At 39.4% G+C, this 27,204-nt stretch overlaps 1 pseudogene; it reads right to left on the bottom strand.

Annotated features, from left to right (window-relative positions):
- Positions 1 to 24,615: 24,615 nt before the first annotated feature.
- LOC129050451 (heterogeneous nuclear ribonucleoprotein L-like) lies at positions 24,616 to 26,389 on the bottom strand (annotated as a pseudogene).
- Positions 26,390 to 27,204: the final 815 nt, after the last annotated feature.

Genomic DNA, 27,204 nt, shown 5'->3' with positions numbered 1-27,204 from the left:
AAATAATATAAATAAAAAATAAAAAATAAGTTAAACAATATACTAACCAAAAACTTGTAAATTTCTTTATCCATCTACTTCTAGGAAATTACAAAGAATAAATTTCATTATTTTAGCATAACAGGGATGGATTTTCTTTTGTAATTTTCAATATATTAACAATATATTTTTTTCCTAGTGTTGTTTAGGATACTTCCTGTAATGCTTCATTCAAGTTATCAGTGATTTTTACTATGTCTTGTAAATGATACATAGCCACCATATATAAACATTTGCTGAATTCAAGATTAGTAAGTTAAGAAACTGGGGTAAATAAAATGGAAACAAGACATCTGTGAATATTTAAAGATGTAATCTCGCAATTGCATGTTTCTGCTGGCTTTTCATCATATAATAAACCTTGTTTTTTCTTCTAATTAAAAAAATGCTATCAATAATAAAAATGCTAATTATATATAATCAATATTTTTATACATATGGCAATTCTTACAAATGTTCGAATTTCAGTTTAGTAAATTGATGTGTAAATATACTTTGTAAGACAGACAATTTTTTTTCTATTTATAGGTATTTTATTTTTATGATATTGTAAATAATATGTATATATTTTTTACTTTTATTATACTTTAAGTTTTAGGGTACATGTGCACAACGTGCAGGTTTGTTGCATATGTATATACATGCCATGTTGGTGTGCTGCACTCATTAACTTGTCATTTACATTAGGTATATCTTCTAATGCTATCCCTTTCCCCTCCCCCAAACCCACGACAGGCCCTGGTGTGTGATATTCCCCATCCAAGACAGACAATTTTATAAGAAGATTAACTTGAAGTTATAAGTGGACTAATGAATTAAAATTTCCATTTCCTATGCTGCAGAGCACTTTTAGTGCAATTTGGAGGGAGAACATCAGTGTTCAGCATTTATAATTTATCATTTGACATTTGGACAGAAACTCTAAGTGTATAGAAGAATTACATATATTTCTTAAATTTCCAGTACTACACATGCTACCATAATGCAGGGTTTTACAAAGAGATTAGTGTAATTCAATGGTTAATCATATTTCAAAAAGGAGCTACATTGTGGACCTTATATTCCCCTCATAGTTGCTTCAGGAAGGGGTCTCACTTGTCACTCCTTCTTGGCATTGAGTTCTATTCAGTTCTTAATTGAAAATAGGAAAAAATGCTACCCTATACTGAAGCATTTCAACACAATTGGAAACATTATGCATAATTTTCAATAGATGAGGATATACATTTACAAAGTATTCACAAAAAGATATTTTTGGCCAAAATTTGAATTTGTTGAAAGAAAGTACATCTCTGATCTACTTTTTTAGAACTTTCTGGGTTTCAAGGTCTTTAACAGAGGTGTGTGTGTGTGTGTGTGTGTGTGTGCATGTGTGTGTCTGTGGGTGTACGGAAATGTACTGTGTTCATAAAAATGCCAGTGTTGGTGTTTCCAAAGTGAAGCTACTAAAAAACAGAGAATTGGTGTAATCTAGAGGGGAGAGGAATTGATAATGCAGAGAGCACTCGGAAAATAAAACTATGGAAAAGAGGCCACAGTATGGACCAGAGGTAATTACCTGATCACTAAAAAAGAGAGAAGAGAAAGAAAAAGACACAGGAAAACAGGGTCAGAGAGGCAGAAAGTGAAAAATCTAACAGTGTATTTGGCACTGCAGAGAGTAAAAGAATGAGAGGTTTTTCCCCTTTCTGTTCATGGGTTATGAAATTGAGGTTTTCCATATAATTAAGAAAGGATGGATCTTGGTGAAGGGCATATTGTCATCTATGAGAGAGCTGCAAGAAGTATAGGGAAGATTGGAGAAGACGGCTGACATTGCTGCTTTGGGGTAGTTGCTCTAAAACTTCTGCCATTCAGCCACGCGGAGGAGGTGAACAGGTATTTGGGGACATGTGTGACACTTGATCACATGTAACAATAATATATATTACATGTAGAACAATTCATATCATAATTTATGTGTGGAGCAGGATGTAGCTCAACAACGAATGTTCAGAAACTTTACCTAAAAGCCAATTCATAAGTTCTTCTAAAATTGTTGTTAACCTGGTGGGCATATTTTCTAGGGATTTCAAGTGAGCAAAAATTGTCAAGAAATAAAAGCCGTCAGGAATAATGTCTGCTTGGCCTATGAATCGTAGACACACTTAAGAGGCATTTAACATTTTAGTTAGAGCTAGAAATGATCTTTGCTTTAAAATTTAAAAATGTGTTTTCTTTAAACTTTGGTTTCATTTTCTTAGGCATTTCTTCAAATAATACATATGTGTGAATGTATGTGATTTTTAGACTATAAAATACTTTGAAACTCTTAGATAAATCTTTGCTAATAATACAGTTCGTTATGGAAGAATTTTAGGATTCCTTTTGCTCTCAGCATTGACTACTGTCATTGTAGTAGTTCTGACAATATGATGATTATATGAAGACTCTGAGTTCAAATGCATCATCCTAAGGCAATGCAAACATATTTTCATGTTCTTGTTTTATCATATTTATGTATAACAGAAATGGGAAGACTAAAAGATTTCATTATCACAATTTTGGAGGGCAGAGAAAATACCGACAATCTGCATTTCCAGGCTAAGTTTCAGCTATTTAGAAGCCAAACCTTCTCACTAGTCAGCTGGCAGATCACATTCAGCGAGAAAATGTTTCAGGTTTTTCATAGCTATGTTTAACTTTAAATAAGAGATTACATAATTAATGCTAAAATTGCCTGTCACCATTATATTCCTTAAGGTTTTCCATTCTTTCTTAGCTTAAGTCCTGATTTTTATTTTCATTGTTGTCATTGTTATTTTTCTTTTCATAGAAAAGTACTGCTTAGCTCTATAATCTTTTGTTTGACATTAAGGGATAAATATTTTTGACAAAGCAAAAATATGCTTGAATAAGTTTGTGGTCTTCTGTAAAGGTTTAACCTTATGTAGTTGGATTTTTTACATTTTTGATAATAATAATGATTACATAAACTTTATCCAAAAATTGTTATAATTATTCAGATTAATTTTGAATCAATTAAAAAGTTTTAAAATAAATATTATTTGAAGTGTTTATCAGATCAGAAAACAAATGAAAAGATTCATGGTTATACATCAATAATTGCTTATAGTGTAAATGAAAACATTTGTTAATTTCTAGAAATTTATCACATATTTGATTCTACTTTCCAGGCAGTATTCCCACATTTTAAGTTTGTCTTCATTTTAATAAAACTGTATCCAGAAAAATAATAAAACTATAATCTGAATATACAAAAATTTCAAATAATGACTTCATATATGCTCAGGAAGTTTAATGTCTTGACTTTAATCATACCAAAGACTTCTTATACTAATATAATTTTGTATATATGCAAGGGTTTCACTTCTGTACGCAATCAAGAACTCAGCTAAGCTGTTTATCCTCTCCATGTTCTTCCAGAACATTCTGCCTTAAGGATCTAATTCATGGTTACTTCCTACTCCGTTTTTAAATTTCACCATGATTATGCATCTCATTTACATTTTATTTCCTGGGTCTTTCCTCCCCTCTCAAAAACTACCCAGAGAGCATGATAGTGGCCTTTTCTTGACTTCCACGCCTTACACACACACACACACACACACACACACACTCTCTTACTTTCACAAATATGTGATAATGGGGACAGTGTTGCTACATTTATATTATTCTTCACAAATGAAACTGGTCACCTGTTTGCTGTATATCATAGGCTTGGCCAACATCAGGCAGATGCTGCCCAGATGGCCTTTCTTCATCTAGAAACATGGAGCCATGGTGGCCACCTCACTTTCCTCACACCCTCAACCTAATTGACCCCAGGTCCTAACCAGCAGTTGAATCCATTTCCTTTCCTTCATTTTCCTTTCTGCTATCCAGGCATTTGTCCTCTTGGAAAGCAAGACGAGGCCTTCCTACCTCATGCTTAATCTGCTCCAGTGGCATTAGCCTACACTCACTCCTCAAAGAGAACAGATCCTTCCTAACTCGGAATTTCACACAAGGCACGTACCCAGGAGTCCTCGCCACTCTATTCCATCCCATGTCTCCTCATATTCAATAGCCATAGGCTTTAGTCTAGAGGTGACACCTCTGGGACAATGTACCTGAAGCCCTAGACAAGGAGCTTTGTTATTTGCCATCACATATTCTATGTTTTTCTACATGACATTTATAGCAATAATTTTTGTTTAAATAATTTTTAATATTTTAGTCCCTCTCCTCAACATATACACTTCTAAAAATCAGTGTGTTGCTCACTACTGATTTCCAGCATCCAGCACAGCCCTTAGCATATGGTTGGAACTCACTGAATTTCAGCATTATAAAGAAATGAATTAAATGGATGTTGCACACATGTGTGAGGAGCCATGTGGAATGTAAACGGCAGCACACCTATGTGTAAAGTTGTCAGAATCAAGGAAATGGAGCTAAATTGGGAGCCAGAAAGCTAATCCATATGGATGTCGAGGAGATGAGGCTTGAGACACAGAGCAGTGAGCAATGTGAGGGGTCCAAAGGCTAGGGAAGTCCCACAGGAACACAGGAGATGATTCAAAGAACCCTTGGTTGTCCTGAAACATTGCTTTTCTTCATGGGCTAGAGGACTTTCTTGGCAGAGGGCTGAAGACAAATGCGTGCAAAAGTGCTTTCTCTAAATGTCTCACTAGCTTATGTTTTGAATGTATAATTCCAGAACTATGTATCACCCATCTCTCTGTGCTGTTCAGTTCTTTTCGTCCTGCTAAATCTTTTCTGCATCTCTATTTAGATGATTTCTCATTCTTTCCATCTGAGACTGATGGTTATTTCCATGTGGGGATGTTACTAAGAAGACTATATAGGGTCTAGTTAGCAAAAACAGACCACAGAATTTTTTTTAAAGTCTGCCCAGCATTTAAGAAGATATCAACCTGGTCTCCAAGTGTCCAGTCCTATCTCGTGTCTACCAGCTTTTAGCCTTTTTCTTTTTCTAAGGATAAGCTCTCACTTTTCAAATTCTGTGTGACATTTTTAAGGCCACATACATGAACACATTTTCATGTATTCCATCTTGCAGTCCTGAAGCAGTAACATGACTAACTGTTGTGGCAAAAAGGCTGCTCCTTGGTCTGATCTGCATCTTCCAGGGAACCTGCTTGGCGGTCTACGATGCATCAAATTTTCCCCTTAGTAAATCTCAGAAAAAGATCACCCATAAGCATACTACAGGGGTATTCTGAGGTTTGACTAGTATTTCAGAGTGCTGTAGATCCTAAGATGAAAGCAGTAAGAAAGTTGAAAAAATACTATTATTTATTCAACAGACATGCTAGAAATCGCAGAGCTTCCCTAGTCCCTATTTTCTGTCCTATGCATGTAACATAAAACTCTGCAAAATCAGAACTGAGTTCTCTGTAAAGACATTCAGAAAGAAACAAGACCAGCCTCGAAGGGAAGGCCTTGTAATCCATGGTTTATTCTCCTTTTCTTGTTATGGCCGATGGCAGCACCTAGATTAGAGTAGGTTCTCAGCCATGGATTCACTGAAATAATGCTTTAAAAGTATACTAATAAAGAAGAAAAGAGAGAAGAATCAAATAGACGCAGTAAAAAATGATAAAGGGGATATCACCACCTATCCCACAGGAATACAAACTACCATCAGAGAATATTATAAACACCTCTACGCTAATAAACTAGAAAATCTAGAAGAAATGGATAAATTCCTGGACACATACACCCTCCCAAGACTAAACCAAGAAGAAGTTGAATCCCTGAATAGACCAAAAACAGGCTCTGAAATTGAGGCAATAGTTAACAGCCTACCAACCAAAAAAAGTCCAGGACCAGACGGATTCACAGCCGAATTCTACCAGAGGTACAAGGAGGAGCTGGTACTATTCCTTCTGGAACTATTCCAATCAATAGAAAAAGAAGGTATCCTCCCTAAATCATTTTATGAGGCCAGCATCATCCTGATACCAAAGCCTGGCAGAGACACAACAAAAAAATAGAATTTTAGACCAATATCCTTGATGAACATTGATGCAAAAATCCTCAATAAAATACTGGCAAACCAAACCCAGCAGCACATCAAAAAGCTTATCCAGCATGATCAAGTGGGCTTCATCCCTGGGATGCAAGGCTGGTTCAACATATGCAAATCAATAAACGTAATCCAACATATAAACAGAACCGAAGACAAAAACCACATGATTATCTCAATAGATGCAGAAAAGGCCTTTGACAAAATTCAACAGCCCTTCATGCTAAAAACGCTCCATAAATTAGGTATTGATGGGACATATCTCTTTTTTTTTTTTTTTTTTTTTTTTTTTTTTTGAGACGGAGTCTTGCTCTGTCGCCCAGGCTGGAGTGCAGTGGCTCAATCTCGGCTCACTGCAAGCCCCGCCTCCCGGGTTCACGCCATTCTCCTGCCTCAGCCTCCTGAGTAGCTGGGACTACAGGCGCCCGCCACCGCACCCGGCTAATTTTTTGTATTTTTAGTAGAGACGGGGTTTCACCGTGGTCTCGATCTCCTGACCTCGTGATCCGCCCGCCTCGGCCTCCCAAAGTGCTGGGATTACAGGCTTGAGCCACCGCGCCCGGCCTAAGGGACATATCTCAAAATAATAAGAGCTATTTATGACAAACCCACAGCCAATATTATACTGAATGAGCAAAAACTGGAAGCATTCCCTTTGAAAACTGGCACAAGACAGGCATGCCCTCTCTCACCACTCCTATTCAACACAGGAAGACTTGGTGCCCCACTGCTAGTGCCATCACCCAGTCCCAGCCCAGCCAGGGAGCCCAAGGGCCCCACTGCCAGTACTGCTAGAGCCCACCGAGGGCTGCCGGCACACAGCTGCAAGCTCCAGCTTTATCTACTCACGCCCTGGACACTGCCCGGAGCCCCAGCAAGTTCCACGTGTCCTTGTCACCCCAGCCCTCCTGCCCCACAGATCCTAAGCTCAGGAGACCCTCTCCAGCCCAGCCTGTGGGGGAAGGCAGCCCCCACGGTAACCCAGGAATCAGCTCAGAGGACAGGGCATCCTGGACTCCCTGGACTGGGAAACCCAGTTCCTGTCCCCCTGCGTAGTGGCCACACCTCTGAGAGGGGAGAAACCCCTGCCTCACCTCACCTGAGGGACCCTGACCCAGAGGCCTGAGAAAAAGCCACCTGCAGGCTCCTGGCACCTGCCAACCTGCACCTTAGGGAAACTTGTCCCACTTCAACCTGCAAAGCTCTCAGGTCATTATTTCTAAAACCACTGTCCTTTCTCAAAGAGGAAGAAAATAGAAAACAAAAACAAAAACAAAAACAAAAACAAAAACAGAAAGAGGCACAGGAGGTTGAAGACGCCAGAAGCAGTTTAGCCCAAAAACAAAGTGCCAGACGCAAGATGCCAAGTTTGGGGCGCTTCATCCACCGCATGCCCGTTTAGGAGCTGACTGCACTCAACCACAGATTTACGTCTGCTGCCTGCCAGGTCGTATCTGAAGAGATCTGAAGAAATAAACCTTCCTTCTGCCAGTAAATACTAAGACTAGCAGGCCCCTCTAAGGCTCTGCTCTCCACTGGGGTACCGCAGGACAGGCCCCTCAGCGGGCGTTCCCCGCACCCTCCCTCCGCGTCGGCCCCGAGAAAAGGAAGTTCGCCCCTCGCCTGGGCTTACCAAGGCCCGCCGCCCGACCCATGGAGCCCTGCTTGGGGACCGGGGGCCTTGATGTTCTCCTTCACCATCTGCGGCCAGATCTCCCTCCAGCAGCCTTACCAGGCAGCGCCTGGCGTGGAGAAGGGGCCCTGCCGAGGGGCAGGTCCGCGCCGTGCCCCCAACTCGGCGCCTGCAGCCCAGGGGCAACAAGCTGTGGGGTTTTTAATTGAGAAGTTTTTCCCTCTGGGCCTTATTATACAGGGAAAGGGAAGGGGCGAAGATCCGGGCTCGGGTTCTCCCGGGGCAGCGAACCCAGAGGCGACCCCAAACTCAGCAGTCGCCACCCTGCACCGGGACTTGACGCCGGCGCCAAGCGGAGCAGCGGAACGCACCAGCGGCCGGGCCAGCCCGGCGAGACCCGAGCGGGCGGCCCCGCCAGACAGCGCCACTTGCCCGCGCCGGGTGGCCCCTCGCCCCGGTGAGCCCCTCCCGGGATGCGAAAGCCATCGCCTGGTCCCCGCCGCACCCGCCCGCCCGTCGTGGGAGGAGGATGGGCCGGTCGGAGAGGCGTAGGGCCGCCGGGCTGCACCCCTAGATCCCAGCGGCGGCCTCCCCGCAGCCCCGCCGAGTCCGCAGGGCAGCGCTCGGGCGCTCCTGGTCTGCAGCTTCCGCGACGTCCCCCACGCGTCCGGGTCCCCGCGGCGCCGCGGGCGGCCCCAGGCTGCCGCCGCCAGCGAGTCAGGCAGCCAAGGTTCCCCAGCTTACCTGGCCAGGGCGCGGGGCTGCCCCGGTGCGCCGCCATCCTCGCCCCGCCGCCGTCCCCGCCCCGCCGCCGCCGGCTTCGTCCGGTAGACTGAGCTCCTGGAGAGCCCGCGACTAGCCGCACACCCGGACTGCTAATTAGCCCGACAGCTGAATAGCGGCGGGGACCTACCGCGAGTGGAGTACGGAAAGCCCGCAGGGCACCGCTACCCGGCGCACGCGCACTGAGCTACATACCTATGTAACAAACGTGCACGTTCTGCACCTGTATCCCGGAACTTGAAGCATCCTAACATGTGTGAAATGACATCTCATTATGATTTTGATTCGAATTTCCATGATGGTTTCTGATGTTAACCATTTTTTCACGTACCTATTGGCCATTTTTTATGTTTTCTTTAGAAAAATGTCATTCTTGTGCACATGTAACCTAGAACTTAAAGTATAATAATGAAAATAAATAAATAAAATAAAAAAAGAAAAATGCCATTCCAGTCCTTTGCCCATTTTTAACCAGGTTTTTCTTTTGCTATTGAGTTGTAGTTTCATATATAATTTGGATATTAACCCCTTAACAGACATCTGGTTTGCAAATATTTTCTTTCACTCCCTGGGTTGCCTTTTCATTTGGTTGACTTTTTTTTTTTTTTTGCCTCTTCCAGAGCAGTTAAATACACTATTAGCTATGCCAGCCCTTATTTATTCATGACTCCCTATCTCTAGACAGAAAACTCTGAGGAACAACTGGTCCCTATATCCTCCCGCTTACTAGAGGTGCATGTTATACAGACTCTTTAAATTCAATTTGTCTAACCGTATTCATCCATTAATTTAATAAGCCATTATTAGCCAATGTATAAGACATTGGAGGTTCAATGGTGAAAGTCATACCAATTGCATTTTTGGTGCAATTTCTTCAATAATGTCAGACATTACAAAATTACAAACTGGGGCATACTCTGATGGAAGGAATGAATGTCCTCCTCAGAGAGTATATACGAAGGTAGCGTTTCCACATCTGGTAGGGCTGATGTTCTCTGAGGAAGTGAAAGCTGATCTGGGATATGAGAGTGAAAAGGAAAGGAAGGAAGGCTACCAGAATGGGAACAAGCATGTGCAAAACCCCTGTGGTAAGGCAGAGTGGAAGGAATCAGAGAAAGTGAAAGAAACCCATGTGGAAAGAAAGCCAAGGAACCACTGCTTGTATATGAAACCATCACTGTTAGCCCTCTAGAAGCCTTCTGTCTGCTCTTCCAGTCACAGCCCCCTTTCTTCCACTGAAGGAATAGTAACTACACTGTTCAAATATTTATGGCAATAATTACTTATTATATTTAGTTACCACTCTTAAGAATTTCCTTTTAAGTTTATATAAATGGAACCATAAAGCATATAGTCTTCGTGTATGATTTTACCTACAGTACATTTTGTTTTCCAATTTGTTTATGTTCTTGAGTCACATATTTCATTCATTTTGGATGCTCGACAGGATTCTTTGTTTGAATAAACAATAATTCATGAACCTAATGCTTTGATGATGAATAGTTTTGATGTTTCTGTGTTTCTAGTGATCATAAATCATATATGATGAAACATCTAGGCACACATATGCACATCATTTCTCTAGAATAAACAGCAAGAAGTATATATATATATAAGAACATGAACATATGCAAACACAAGTTCATGCATAATACTAATATAAAATTATGTACTATTCTATCTCCTTTCACACATTTTCTGTTTTTGTCTCTCTTTTCATTATTGATGTTTTCTTCTTCCCTTTCTTGCATTTAATGATCTCTCTGCATCTTATCCATTGAATTCTTAATTTAGGCTATTTCACGTATTACATTTAGTTCTAGAATTTCTATTACTTTCTTTTCTGAAAAATCTGCCTGACGGATCTCTTAGTCTACACAATCTAACACAATTTTCTATTATGAAGGAAATATTCTATAAATCAGTATCGCACAACACAGTATTAACCAACCACACATAGCTATTCAGCTCTTGACTAAAGAATTGAATTTTTATTTTTATTTATTTATAATTATTTCAAAGTTAACATCGGTAGCAACTTCTATATTAGATAGAAGGTCTTCTATGATTCTATTTTCACTATCCACTTACACTTAAAAGAAAAAAAAACGTAACTCACTCAGGGCAGGCAGGGTGGCTCATGCCTGCAGTCACAGAACTTTGGGAGGCCAAGGCAGGAAGGTTGCTTGACTCAGGAGTTTGAGACCAGCCTGGGCAACAAAGTAAAACCACATCTGTAGTAATAATAACAAATAATTAGCGGGGAGTATTGGCGTGTGCCTATGCTCCCAGCTATTAGGAAGGCTGAGATGGGAGGATCACTTGAGCCCGAGACGTGAAGGCTGCAGTGAGACACATCATGCCACCGCACTCTGACCTGGGCAACAGAACAAGACCCTCTCTCAAAAAACACAAAAAACATAAAAACTACTATGCTCAATCATAAAAATTTGAAAAAATAGACAATCATAATCAATTAAGACTCAATGGTCAACATTCATATTTAGTGTATAAATTATATACACCAAATGAGATTGCATACATACCATCCATATCTACACATATGCACATAATATAAACAAATTTTGTAATGTTGGTGTATATATTTTATAGCCTATTTTTTCAAACAATATTTATAAAATAATTTTATGGCATTAAATAGTGTCTAAAATCATAGACTGTAATGATTATGTGAGATTTTACCCTTTGGTTCTATAATAATATTCTCATATTACTCGACATTTAGACTACGATTTTGACACTGTTGCTAACATGATTATTTCTAGTTGATTTCTTAGGATTATTGAGATGAAAGTAAGATTGCTGGAATAAAATATCCAAATATTAAAACATTTTTGGTATTTATTATCAAATTGATTTTCAGAAAAGTTATACCAGCTTAAATTGCCATTAGAGTAAGATAAGAATGCAGTGTGAATTTAAGTCCTGTTTCTCCTCTACCTTTTCCTATCTCCTCTTTTTCTGTATCACCATATGACATTTGTCATAGTCCTGTTCTTCTTCAATATCTTTGTTCCATAACCTCTGTTTTAAAGGTTCCCTCTCCCCATTCCACATTCAGCTCTATTTTTTTTTTTTTTTTTTTGAGACAGGGTCTCGCTCTGTCACCCAGGCTGGAGTGCAGTGGCCCGATCTTGGCTCACTGCAAGTTCCGCCTCCCGGGTTCACGCCATTCTCCTGCCTCATCCTTCTGAGTAGCTGGGACTACAGGTGCCCGCCACCACGCCCGACTAATTTTTTTGTATTTTTAGTAGAGACGGGGTTTCACCATGTTAGCCAGGATGGTCTCAATCTCCTGACCTCATGATCTGCCCACCTCGACCTCCCAGCTCTCCTGTCTTAACTGTTAAATCTCACATCCATATTTCCAATCCATCATGTCTTCCAAGATCAAGTAACACTTTTCCAATATGTCTGCTTTGTATATGTGTGCTTGTCTCTACTGACTCTCATCACATCTAGAGCTCAATTTTTAACATTATCTCTGCCCCCACCCTATCCTAATATCTCAACTCCCCATGTGTTCAGGTTTTCCTTTTCTGTAAGCAATCCTATTGTCACTTGAGCACAAAACCCCCACTCTTTGCTCTTTTCATTTATCTCACAAATGTGGACAGTTATCAAGAATGATGACATTTTCATTTGCAGTATGAATCCAAGGCATATTTTACCTTGCATACTGCTGCTTCCATGCTAGAACTGGCCTTTATCACCATGGCAATTTTCTTTTAAATACTGTTCCTGCATTTTGACTTTCCTTCCATTAATCTATTCTACTCAATGCTTCTAAACTAATCTACTCAATTTATCATTTTGAGGGTACCACTGTCTTCATCAAAAGTCTTCAATGTCCCCCTGTTGTCTTTTAAGCAACCCCAAGTTGTGTAATTTGTCATTTATCCATTTGTCCTGCCAGCCAGCTATTCAAAATTTATTGAGTGCCTACATGATTTTTTTCCTTTGGAGAACTGCCATTCAGCTACTGGAGCTACTGGCCCTTGCTTAAAAAGGGTGTGAAGTGCCTGGGAGTTTCTATCCCCTTGAGATTTCCACTAACCAGTGACTGAAAGATACTGACTAAAGCCTCACATCCATAGTCTGGATTATAATAGCTCTGAAGCTTAGTTTACACTCCAGTTTCCCTGCAGAATCAGTCTCAAGACTATTCTTGGGCTTTGCATGGTGATCACACTCTTGCCTGACTTCCTTGTCTTCCTTGCCCTACTTCACTAGTTGCCTTATTTATCTACCCTGGAGCCCTTCCTTAATAAATTATTTTTACGTGAATTCTTCTCTTAGGTTCTGATTCTGGAAAATCCAAAGAAAACCACTTTTGTTAAGAACCAAAGACATGATCACTACTGCGAATGAACTCATGCTGTGTAGAAAAATAGACATGCAAGCCAGCAATTTAAATTTTAATATGCTGTCTACCATAATAGTGAGATTTGCAAAGTCCTGTGAGATGAGGAAAGAACAAATACCTATCTCAGGTAAGGGAAGTCGGACTGCAAGTCTTCACCTAAAGTAATATCTGATCTGAAATTCAGATAAGTTTTTTTTGGCAGAAATAATAGGTAAACTGGTTATAACAAATAGTGTGGGAAAAATTTAATGTTATAAGAACATGAAATTCTTCAGGAACTACAAATAACTCAACTTATTCTTATCAGAGACAATATGTGATACAAGGGAGGGGGAGGGAACTGATTCGAATAGGTGAGTAAGATGGTAGAAATGTGAATTCAAAACATTCTCTGAGTGTTGTAAAAAGAGCTCATCTAGTTTATCTGTCAAAGATGGCAAACAATATAGAGAACCCAGAAGGGCAATGCCTTCAATTATAGAGTTGTAGCTGTTGCTCTGGCAGTATTGTGGAGGACTGCATGTGGAAGTTGCGAGTTAGGGCTAGTTTGGAGAAAGAATAATCAGAAATCAAATACCATGGTGAGCACAAAGGGCTGAGAAGAGAGAGAACGTGATATATTAGAGGAAGAAATTGGCGGTAGTTGGTGATTGATTGGGTCTGTGGTAAGATTCTAGGCTTTGGATCACCCTGCCAGTCACCAAATCTGAGAGAATTTTCTTTTGACTTACTTTATCAAGATAGCAGCATTTTCCTTCCTTCTTCAGCTTCCTGTTCGATTGTTTTGCTAACTTTTGTACATTTTCCAAATTATCCATATTGACAATACATTATTCTTTTATTTGCAAAGTAGAGTACGTGGTAAAAATGAAATCATAGCATATAGACAACTTACTAAAAATTATTGTGTTAATCAGAAAAAGTATGTTGATAATTAAAATACATGTGAAAAAAAGTCCAAGCTCAATCATAACTGTTTAAAAAATGTCAATTGAAACAGTAAGAATATCAGATTAACAAAAATCTTAGTTGTAAAACATTCAATTTTAGCAAAGATAAAGGAAAGAAATATGCTAATGCACTACCTGTGAGAGTATAATAGGTCCAAATTTTTGAAAAGCCATTGCAAATATGTGGCAAATTAAAACACTCACTTCCTTTCATCCAGCAATAGCACCACTAATAATTTACACTAAGAATCAATATAGATGAATATATATGAAGATGCTTATTACAGTATTATTTATAACAGCAAAAAAGTCCACTAATATAAACTCATTAGCTACACCATAAAATGACCATTCCATGGAATATTATGCAGACGTTATAAAGAACATGTTAATATAAATGTGGTCAATAAATATTGCATTACAAAAAGAAGAGTAGAAATTGAGTTTGTAGAGAATAATTTCATCACCACATAATGTGAATATATATATACTGAAAATTTCTGAAAGATCCATCCAAAACTGCTAACATTATTTACCACTGGGGCTTGAAAATGATGGAGATTTGCTCTTGTCATTTATTTTTTTCCCCAAGAACAACAGTAATTTGGCCATAAAATTAATGAAAAGAAAGAGGCATTAACAAGATAATTGAGGGACAGTGTTTAGTTTTTACATGTTTGTGGAAAGAGGAGATGAGAAATTAAAACTTTATATAATTCTGTTGAAATAAAATAAAAATAAAATCCTTAGAGTCACAACTCTAAGAAAGGAAAAGTGCTTACAGATAGGAAAATAGAAGCTAATCCCACATCCTGTAAGAGTCAAACCAAGGACTAGGATTCAGCTCTCCAGACCCTTGCCCCAGTGCTCTTTCTATGATCCTAAGCAATAGTATATCTATGCCTAGAAAAATCAAGCCAACTGAGCTGGAAAAGATCTCAGCCATTATTTGTGTCCACTCTGAATATACAGGATTGATTTTGAGTTCATAAATAAATGAGAAATGTTGAAGGGTTTTCCATGGGACACTAAATTCCACTGTATTCTGAATCAGAATTTCTTAATTCAGTACCATTGCTCTAAAAGGATGTTTTCTCAAGCACTGAAAACTATGGTCCCATTTATGTCCCTAATTTAAGGGAAGAGACATTTTGAATTGGAGGCAAATAATCTCTGTTGTAACACTTCAAAGCCAGGTCAGGAAGCTTATGCTAAATGCCTTGTGTGTACTTGTGATTTTTGTATTCTGACCTTGAATGTATTTCACACATAAGCTGACATGTCTCCAATAATTTTCCTGCTAAGTACAGTATAAATGAAATATTAGCACATATTATCTGGGCACCCCACCAACTGATCAGTTTGTTGCTATAAAGTGCAAATGCCCAATCATATAAAATTCTAAGCATTGCTCTGCTGAAAATGAGAAGGCATCACTAGAATGTGAGTGAAAAGAATATTATGTGCTTCCCTTTTCTGTATGTTAGATTGCTTCACATTGCAAAAATAAGTTCACTCTGGGAGGCTGAGGCGGGCGGATCGCAAGGTGAAGAGATCGAGACCATCCTGGCCAACATGGTGAAACCCTGTCTCTACTAAAAATACAAAAATTAGCTGAGCGTGGTGACGCACGCCTGTAGTCCTAGCTACTCGGGAGGCTGAGGCAGGAGAATCGCTTGAACCTGGGAGGCAGAGGTTGCAGTGAGCTGAGATCATAAATAGGCTGCACTCCAGCCTGACGACAGAGATAGCCTCCGTCTCAAAAAACTTAAAAAAATAAGATAAATAAAAAATAAAAAATAAGTTAAACAATATGCTAACCAAAAACTTGTAAATTACCTTATCCATCTATTTCTAGGAAATTACAAAGAATAAATTTCATTATTTTAGCATAACAGGGATGGATTTTCTTTTGTAATTTTCAATATATTAACAATATATTTTTTTCCTAGTGTTCTTTAGGATACTTCCTGTAATGCTTCATTCAAGTTATCAGTGATTTTTACTATGTATTGTAAATGATACATAGCCACCATATACAAATATTTGCTGAATTCAAGATTACTAAGTTAAGAAACTGGGGAAAATAAAATGGAAACAAGACATCCGTGAATATTTAAGGATGTAATCTCGCAATTGCATGTTTCTGCTGGCTTTTCATCATATAATAAACCTTGTTTTTTCTTCTAATTAAAAAAATGCTATCAATAATAAAAATGCTAATTATACATAATCAATATTTTTATACATATGGCAATTCTTACAAATGTTCGAATTTCAGTTTAGTAAATTGATGTGTAAATATACTTTGTAAGACAGACAATTTTTTTTCTATTTATAGGTATTTTATTTTTATGATATTGTAAATAATATGTATATATTTTTTACTTTTATTATACTTTAAGTTTTAGGGTACATGTGCACAACGTGCAGGTTTGTTGCATATGTATACACATGCCATGTTGGTGTGCTGCACTCATTAACTCATCATTTACATTAGGTATATCTTCTAATGCTATCCCTTTCCCCTCCCCCAAACCCACGACAGGCCCTGGTGTGTGATATTCCCCATCCAAGACAGACAATTTTATAAGAAGATTAACTTGAAGTTATAAGTGGACTAATGAATTAAAATTTCCATTTCCTATGCTGCAGAGCACTTTTAGTGCAATTTGGAGGGAGAACATCAGTGTTCAGCATTTATAATTTATCATTTGACATTTGGACAGAAACTCTAAGTGTATAGAAGAATTACATATATTTCTTAAATTTCCAGTACTACACATGCTACCATAACGCAGGGTTTTACAAAGAGATTAGTGTAATTCAATGGTTAATCATATTTCAAAAAGGAGCTACATTGTGGACCTTATATTCCCCTCATAGTTGCTTCAGGAAGGGATCTCACTTGTCACTCCTTCTTGGCATTGAGTTCTATTCAGTTCTTAATTGAAAATAGGAAAAAATGCTACCCTATACTGAAGCATTTCAACACAATTGGAAACATTATGCATAATTTTCAATAGATGAGGATATACATTTACAAAGTATTCACAAAAAGATATTTTTGGCCAAAATTTGAATTTGTTGAAAGAAAGTACATCTCTGATCTACTTTTTTAGAACTTTCTGGGTTTCAAGGTCTTTAACAGAGGTGTGTGTGTGTGTGTGTGTGTGTGTGTGCATGTGTGTGTCTGTGGGTGTACGGAAATGTACTGTGTTCATAAAAATGCCAGTGTTGGTGTTTCCAAAGTGAAGCTACTAAAAAACAGAGAATTGGTGTAATCTAGAGGGGAGAGGAATTGATAATGCAGAGAGCACTCGGAAAATAAAACTATGGAAAAGAGGCCACAGTATGGACCAGAGGTAATTACCTGATCACTAAAAAAGAGAGAAGAGAAAGAAAAAGACACAGGAAAACAGGGTCAGAGAGGCAGAAAGTGAAAAATCTAACAGTGTATTTGGCACTGCAGAGAGTAAAAGAATGAGAGGTTTTTCCCCTTTCTGTTCATGGGTTATGAAATTGAGGTTTTCCATATAATTAAGAAAGGATGGATCTTGGTGAAGGGCATATTGTCATCTATGAGAGAGCTGCAAGAAGTATAGGGAAGATTGGAGAAGACGGCTGACATTGCTGCTTTGGGGTAGTTGCTCTAAAACTTCTGCCATTCAGCCACGCGGAGGAGGTGAACAGGTATTTGGGGACATGTGTGACACTTGATCACATGTAACAATAATATATATTACATGTAGAACAATTCATATCATAATTTATGTGTGGAGCAGGATGTAGCTCAACAACGAATGTTCAGAAACTTTACCTAAAAGCCAATTCATAAGTTCTTCTAAAATTGTTGTTAACCTGGTGGGCATATTTTCTAGGGATTTCAAGTGAGCCAAAATTGTCAAGAAATAAAAGCCGTCAGGAATAACGTCTGCTTGGCCTATGAATCATAGACACACTTAAGAGGCATTTAACATTTTAGTTACAGCTAGAAATGATCTTTGCTTTAAAATTTAAAAATGTGTTTTCTTTAAACTTTGGTTTCATTTTCTTAGGCATTTCTTCAAATAATACATATGTGTGAATGTATGTGATTTTTAGACTATAAAATACTTTGAAACTCTTAGATAAATCTTTGCTAATAATACAGTTCATTATGGAAGAATTTTAGGATTCCTTTTGCTCTCAGCATTGACTACTGTCATTGTAGTAGTTCTGACAATATGATGATTATATGAAGACTCTGAGTTCAAATGCATCATCCTAAGGCAATGCAAACATATTTTCATGTTCTTGTTTTATCATATTTATGTATAACAGAAATGGGAAGACTAAAAGATTTCATTATCACAATTTTGGAGGGCAGAGAAAATACCGACAATCTGCATTTCCAGGCTAAGTTTCAGCTATTTAGAAGCCAAACCTTCTCACTAGTCAGCTGGCAGATCACATTCAGCGAGAAAATGTTTCAGATTTTTCATAGCTATGTTTAACTTTAAATAAGAGATTACATAATTAATGCTAAAATTGCCTGTCACTATTATATTCCTTAAGGTTTTCCATTCTTTCTTAGCTTAAGTCCTGATTTTTATTTTCATTATTCTCATTGTTATTTTTCTTTTCATAGAAAAGTACTGCTTAGCTCTATAATCTTTTGTTTGACATTAAGGGATAAATATTTTTGACAAAGCGAAAATATGCTTGAATAAGTTTGTGGTCTTCTGTAAAGGTTTAACCTTATGTAGTTGGATTTTTTACACTTTTGATAATAATAATGATTACATAAACTTTATCCAAAAATTGTTATAATTATTCAGATTAATTTTGAATCAATTAAAAAGTTTTAAAATAAATATTATTTGAAGTGTTTATCAGATCAGAAAACAAATGAAAAGATTCATGGTTATACATCAATAATTGCTTATAGTGTAAATGAAAACATTTGTTAATTTCTAGAAATTTATCACATATTTGATTTTACTTTCCAGGCAGTATTCCCACATTTTAAGTTTGTCTTCATTTTAATAAAACTGTATCCAGAAAAATAATAAAACTATAATCTGAATATACAAAAATTTCAAATAATGACTCCATATATGCTCAGGAAGTTTAATGTCTTGACTTTAATCATACCAAAGACTTCTTATGCTAATATAATTTTGTATATATGCAAGGGTTTCACTTCTGTACGCAATCAAGAACTCAGCTAAGCTGTTTATCCTCTCCATGTTCTTCCAGAACATTCTGCCTTAAGGATCTAATTCATGGTTACTTCCTACTCCGTTTTTAAATTTCACCATGATTATGCATCTCATTTACATTTTATTTCCTGGGTCTTTCCTCCCCTCTCAAAAACTACCCAGAGAGCATGATAGCGGCCTTTTCTTGACTTCCACGCCTTACACACACACACACACACACACACACACACTCTCTTACTTTCACAAATATGTGATAATGGGGACAGTGTTGCTACATTTATATTATTCTTCACAAATGAAACTGGTCACCTGTTTGCTGTATATCATAGTCTTGGCCAACATCAGGCAGATGCTGCCCAGATGGCCTTTCTTCATCTAGAAACATGGAGCCATGGTGGCCACCTCACTTTCCTCACACCCTCAACCTAATTGTATCCGGGTCCTAACCAGCAGTTGAATCCATTTCCTTTCCTTCATTTTCCTTTCTGCTATCCAGGCATTTGTCCTCTTGGAAAGCAAGACGAGGCCTTCCTACCTCATGCTTAATCTGCTCCAGTGGCATTAGCCTACACTCACTCCTCAAAGAGAACAGATCCTTCCTAACTCAGAATTTCACACAAGGCACGTACCCAGGAGTCCTCGCCACTCTATTCCATCCCATGTCTCCTCATATTCAATAGCCATAGGCTTTAGTCTAGAGGTGACACCTCTGGGACAATGTACCTGAAGCCCTAGACAAGGAGCTTTGTTATTTGCCATCACATATTCTATGTTTCTCTACATGACATTTATAGCAATAATTTTTGTTTAAATAATTTTTAATATTTTAGTCCCTCTCCTCAACATATACACTTCTAAAAATCAGTATGTTGCTCACTACTGATTTCCAGCACCCAGCACAGCCCTTAGCATATGGTTGGAACTCACTGAATTTCAGCATTATAAAGAAATGAATTAAATGGATGTTGCACACATGTGTGAGGAGCCATGTGGAATGTAAACGGCAGCACAACTATGTGTAAAGTTGTCAGAATCAAGGAAATGGAGCTAAATTGGGAGCCAGAAAGCTAATCCATATGGATGTCGAGGAGATGAGGCTTGAGACACAGAGCAGTGAGCAATGTGAGGGATCCAAAGGCTAGGGAAGTCCCACAGGAACACAGGAGATGATTCAAAGAACCCTCGGTTGTCCTGAAACATTGCTTTTCTTCATGGGCTAGAGGACTTTCTTGGCAGAGGGCTGAAGACAAATGCGTGCAAAAGTGCTTTCTCTAAATGTCTCACTAGCTTATGTTTTGAATGTATAATTCCAGAACTATGTATCACCCATCTCTCTGTGCTGTTCAGTTCTTTTCGTCCTGCTAAATCTTTTCTGCATCTCTATTTAGATGATTTCTCATTCTTTCCATCTGAGACTGATGGTTATTTCCATGTGGGGATGTTACTAAGAAGACTATATAGGGTCTAGTTAGCAAAAACAGACCATAGAAATTTTTTTTTAAAGTCTGCCCAGCATTTAAGAAGATATCAACCTGGTCTCCAAGTGTCCAGTCCTATCTCGTGTTTACCAGCTTTTAGCCTTTTTCTTTTTCTAAGGATAAGCTCTCACTTTTCAAATTCTGTGTGACATTTTTAAGGCCACATACATGAACACATTTTCATGTATTCCATCTTGCAGTCCTGAAGCAGTAACATGACTACCTGTTGTGGCAAAAAGGCTGCTCCTTGGTCTGATCTGCATCTTCCAGGGAACTTGCTTGGCGGTCTATGATCCATCAAATTTTCCCCTTAGTAAATCTCAAAAAAAGATCACCCATAAGCATAGTACAGGGGTATTCTGAGGTTTGACTAGTATTTCAGAGTGCTGTAGATCCTAAGATGAAAGCAGTAAGAAAGTTGAAAGAACAGTATTATTTATTCAACAGACATGCTAGAAATCTCAGAGCTTCCCTAGTCCCTATTTTCTGTCCTATGTATATAACATAAAACTCTGCAAAATCAGAACTGAGTTCTCTGTAAAGACATTCAGAAAGAAACAACACCAGCCTTGAAGGGAAGGCCTTGTAATCCATGGTTTATTCTCCTTTTCTTGTTATGGCCGATGGCAGCACCTAGATTAGAGTAGGTTCTCAGCCGTGGATTCACTGAAATAATGCTTTAAAAATATACTAATAAAGAAGAAAAGAGAGAAGAATCAAATAGATGCAATAAAAAATGATAAAGGGGATATCACCACCAATCCCACAGAAATACAAACTACCGTCAGAGAGTACTATAAACACCTCTATGCAAATAAACTAGAAAATCTAGTAGAAATGGATAAATTCCTGGCACATACACCCTCCCAAGACTAAACCAAGAAGAAGTTGAATCCCTGAATAGACCAAAAACAGGCTCTGAAATTGAGGCAATAGTTAATAGCCTACCAACAAAAAAATGTCCAGGAACAGACGGATTCACAGCCAAATTCTACCAGAGGTACAAGGAGGAGCTGGTACTATTCCTTCTGAAACTATTCCAGTCAATAGAAAAGAGGGAATCCTCCCTTACTCATTCTATGAGGCCAGCATCATCCTGACACCAAAGCCTGGCAGAGACACAACAAAAAAAGAGAATTTTAGACCAATATCCTTGATGAACATTGATGCAAAAATCCTCGATAAAATACTGGCAAACCAAATCCAGCAGCACATCAAAAAGCTTATCCACCATGATCAAGTGGGCTTCATCCCTGGGATGCAAGGCTGGTTCAACATATGCAAATCAATAAACGTAATCCAACATATAAACAGAACCAAAGACAAAAACCACATGATTATTTCAATAGATGCAGAAAAGGCCTTTGACAAAATTCAACAGCCCTTCATGCAAAAAACTCTCTATAAATTAGGTATTGATGGGATGTATCTCAAAATAATAAGAGCTATTTATGACAAACCCACAGCCAATATTACACTGAATGAGCAAAAACTGGAAGCATTCCCTTTGAAAACTGGCACAAGACAGGGATGCCCTCTCTCACCGCTCCTATTCAACATAGTGTTGGAAGTTCTGGCCAGGGCAATCAGGCAGGAGAAAGAAATAAAAGGTATTCAATTAGGAAAAGAGAAAGTCAAATTTTCCCTGTTTGCAGATGACATGATTGCATATTTAGAAAACCCCATCGTCTCAGTCCGAAATCTCCTTAAGCTGATAAGCAACTTCAGCAAAGTCTCAGGATACAAAATCAATGTGTAGAAATCACAAGCATTCTTATACACCAATAACAGACAAACAGAGGGCCAAATCATGAGTGGACTCCCATTCACAATTGCTTCAAAGAGAATAAAATACCTAGGAATACAACTTACAAGGGATGTGAAGGACCTCTTCAAGGAGAACTACAAACCACTGCTCAATGAAATAAAAGAGGATACAAACAAATGGAAGGACATTCCATGCTCATGGATAGGAAGAATCAATATCGTGAAAATGGCCATACTGTCCAAGATAATTTATAGATCCAGTGCCATCACCATCAAGCTACCAAAGACTTCCTTCACAGAATTGGAAAAAACTACTTTAAAGTTCATATGGAACCAAAAAAGAGCCCGCATTGCCAAGACAATCCTAAGCAAAAAGAACAAAGCTGGAGGCATCATGGTACCCGACTTCAAACTATACTACAAGGCTACAGTAACCAAAACAGCATAGTACTGGTACCAAAACAGAGATATAGACCAATGGAACAGAACAGAGCCCTCAGAAATAATACCACACATCTACAACCATGTGATCTTTGACAAGCCTGACAAAAACAAGCAATGGGGAAAGGATTCCCTATTTAACAAATGATGCTGGGAAAACTGGCTAGCCATATGGAGAAAGCTGAAACTGGATCCCTTCCTTGGACCTTATACAAAAATTAATTCAAGATGGATTAAAGACTTAAATGTTAGACCTAAAACCATAAAAACCCTAGAAGAAAACCTAGGCAATACCATTCAGGACATAGGCATGGGCAAGGACTTCATGTCTAAAACACCAAAAGCAATGGCAACACAAGCCAAAATTGACAAATGGGATCTAATTAAACTAAAGAGCTTTTGCACAGCAAAAGAAACTACCATCAGAGTAAACAGGCAACGTACAGAGTGAACAGGCAACCTACAGAATGGAAGGAAATTTTTGCAATCTGCTCATCTGACAAAGGGCTAATATCCAGAATTTACAAAGAACTCAAACAAACTTAGAAGAAAAAAACAAACAACCCCATCAAAAAATGGATGGAGGATATGAACAGACACTTCTCAAAAGAAGACATTTATGCAGTCAACAGATGCATGAAAAAATGCTCATCATCACTGGCCATCAGAGAAATGCAAATCAGAACCACAAATGAGACACCATCTCACACCAGTTAGAATGGCGATCATTAAAAAATCAGGAAACAATAGGTGCTAGAGAGGATGTGGAGAAATAGGAACACTTTTACACTGTTGGTGGGACTGTAAACTAGTTCAACCCTTGTGGAAGACAGTGTGGCTATTCCTCAAGGATCTAGAACTAGAAATACCATTTGACCCAGCCATCCCATTACTGGGTATATACCCAAAGGATTATAAATCATGCTGCTATAAAGACACATGCACACATATGTTTATTGCGGCACTATTCACAATAGCAAAGACTTGGAACCAACCCAAATGTCCATCAATGATAGACTGGATTAAGAAAATGTGGCACATATACACCATGGAATACTATGCAGCCATAAAAAATGATGAGTTCATGTCCTTTGTAGGGACATGGATGAAGCTGGAAACCATCATTCTCAGCAAACTATCGCAAGGATAAAAAACCAAACACTGCATGTTCTCACTCTTAGGTGGGAATTGAACAATGAGGACACTTGGACACAGGAAGGGGAACATCAAACACCGGGGCCTGTTTTGGGGTGGGGGGAGGGGGGAGAGGTAGCATTAGGAGATATACCTAATGTAAATGACGAGTTAATGGATGCAGCACAGCACATGGCACATGTATACATATGTAACAAACCTGCACGTTGTGCACATGTACCGTAGAACTTAAAGTATATAAAAAAAGTATACTAATTCACAGAAATCCTCCGCACTTCCAATTACAATAAAACCATCTATTACTCTAAAATTTGTGAATATTAATCATTCTATCCTTCTAGCTTTTATTCTGCATTTGTGACCCCTTTGTACTATTTTTTCTGTTAGGATACAGTCAAGAAAACTGAAATCATGGTAGTAAGTACTTTAAAGACGGAATTGGTTACCAGATGTTAGAAAGCTCTAGAAGTTCTTGAGCAGGAGTAATTATAGACATCAGTTTACCTTAAATGGGCAGAATTCAGATAGATAACAACAACAACAAAAAGAGACTGTGGAGGTTATTCATAGTGGGCTAATTTGTTTGGGAAAAATAAGTAGCTATAAATCAGTATATTCTAGTATCTTTGAGACAACAAATATGGGAAATTATTTTTCTTTTCTTTTTTTTTCCCAGCAAGCGCTGTGTTTATTTTCCAAACAATTTTATTGAAATGTGCCAAGAGTACATGGGTAGCACAAATGTATGAACAGGAAAAAAAAAATCACATGTACAACAATTTTTTAAAAGTGAAGGTTAATTTTGGGAGATATCAGTTCCCCTCTCCCTCCCCCTGCAGACTTCCAGCGTTTCCATTAAGGTTAAGCCTCTACGAACCTAGCATTAAAAAAAAAAAAAAAAAAAAAAAGGAATACAAGATCTTTTGCAAATAACAAAAACAAAAAACAAAAAATGGCATAAAGGACAGAGAAATGTCTTCCTGCTTAGATGGCACTCTTCCTAGGCACCTAATTAGGAGGCGTGCTGAGCGGTGGAGAAACACAACTTCAGAGTGTAAGGGTATGGACCATTGGGTTTTTCATCTGGTAATGGTTCAGGAAGCCCAGAGTCTCCAGGGCATCGCTCTTGGATTCCCACTGCAGCAGTCCAGAGGAGCTGCGCTCACTTTTGCTGAGAATACTTTCACAGAAGATGGCCGTTTCACTCCAAGCTCATCGCAGATCTCAAAGAAGTTCTCCTCAGTCACCTCCAGCGGGGTGTTGAAGAAATGCAGCACGTTGCTGGGGTGCTGGATGCGGTTCTTGGCTGCCTGCTCTGGGGTGGAGAACCGATTGTTCTGGGATTCACTGAAGTCTTTGTAACTGCAAGACCCGTCTTCCAACCCGTATGACTGACCGGGCATGATGGCTGGCTGCTTGGAGACACAGACATTCAGCTTCTGCCCAAACATGAAGTTGTTGTTGAGGTGGGTAATGGCCCGGTCCACAGCGTAGCCATCAGCCATCTCCACCATGGCGGCCCCCGGCTTGCTTTTCATGAATTTCACCTTCTCCACATTGCCATACAAGCAGAAGACATTGAAGACTCGGTCACAGTTCATCTTAGATTGATCCAAGCCATAGACCACCAGCACAGGGCTGTGGGCGTGAGGGCCATACTCGGGTGGTGGGGGAGGGGGTGGGGGGGTGCCCATACTGGGGGCCGTAGCGACTTGGGCCCCGACGGTGACCCCCCACTGGTGGACCCATCCTTCTCCCTTAGTAGTGAGGGGTGCGGGGCCGTAGCCCTCATCATGGTAATGGCTGTGGTATCCACCGTGGGGCCCTCCATATTCTGCTGGGTGATCTCCCAGGAGAGGGGGCTGCCTCTGGCGTTTGTTGGGGTTGCTGCCAGGATCACCTTGTCCACTGAGATTGGGGTTTGTGTAGTCCCAAGTATCCTGATCACTCTTGAACACATTCAAGCGTGTAGGCTTTGCGTATTCCATCTTCAGAGCACAACAGCCAGAATAGATATCAGCCCCATTGAGAGAGGCCTTGGCCCACTGGGCACTTTGAACAGAGTCGAATTCCACCATCGCCTGAACTCCATTCTTCCTGAAAATGACAATTCTCTGGACAGGGCCACAAGGATTACAGATAGTGTAAAGAACATCCGTGGTGATCGAATAAATGGGGTTCAGGATGGTAAAGAGAAGCACACTGTTCACGCTCCGGGAGTCATCCGAGTCCCCGGGGTGGGAGATCTTCTGGATGGTAGAGTAGTTGACAAAAGCTGGGTGGCCGGCAATGCATATTTGGTTGTCGGCTGCGTAGCTCACTGCGTTGCAAGCCCCCAACACATCTTCAAACTCCACCAGTGCTTGTCTCTTTTTAGGCATTACCACCACAGAGCTGATGGGTCCAAACTCCTGCAAGTCCTCCACAAGGTCAGCTTCCACCACACCCTCAATCAGGCCCCTGATGTGGACAACTGGGGAGGCAGGGGTTTTGTGCGGGTCATCGTAGTTCTTCCCGCCGCTGCTCGCCGCCCCGCCTCCTCCACCGCCACCGCCACCGCCACCGCCACCGCCTCCGTGCTGGTCGCCGGCGTTGCCAGTCTTGAGCCGCTTAGTGGTCCCGCCGCCCTCACTGACGCCGCCCTGGTATCGGCCACTGCCGCCTCCGCCGCCCGCCACCGCCATCTTCACCGTCGCTCCGGACGGCCTCTGCTGCTCGTCCGGTTGCTGCCTCTGCTCCAGCCGCCGACGCCGCTTCTCCCGGGAAATTATTTTTCTAAGTTAGTTTGGTAAAGTTTAAAAGGGTTGTACTTTATCCTGTAGACAATTGAGAGTAGTTTGCTGTATTTAAGAAGGATAAATAAACTGTTCTGTGTGCAGGGCGGATTAGAAATGGAAGACATTGGAAGCAGAGAGAAGTTAAGGAAGAATGTTGACATTATCTTAAAGTGTTAAGAACCTGAACGAAACTCATTGCAAAATCATTGCCAGGGAATACAATGTAGGGCCATTGACTGACTCTAGTGGTGGATGAGGACAACTCACAGAGAGAAATCTGACAATCCATGCTTAGCAGAGGGAAGGAAGCCAGAAATAGTTATTATTAAGTGCAAGACTTCAGTTTTGTTGGTTTTTTGTTTTTTACTCCCAGCAAGCTAAATTTGACAATAATGTAGCTCAATTTCTCCCAATCTCATTTTGTTAATCTCTATAATCTTGCCCCAGAAAAGCCCCAGCTCAGAAAATTCTGTATTCATTTGTCTTCATAAGATTGTAAAAATTTCAAAACTGTCTGTTCATGATAATTAGAGAAATACAAATCAAGACCACAATG

This window comes from Pongo abelii, chromosome 16 (genome assembly GCF_028885655.2).
Source record: "Pongo abelii isolate AG06213 chromosome 16, NHGRI_mPonAbe1-v2.0_pri, whole genome shotgun sequence".
Classification (NCBI taxonomy): domain Eukaryota; kingdom Metazoa; phylum Chordata; class Mammalia; order Primates; family Hominidae; genus Pongo; species Pongo abelii.
Note: the sequence above shows the minus strand (reverse complement) of the source record. Positions and strands in the feature narration are given on the sequence as shown.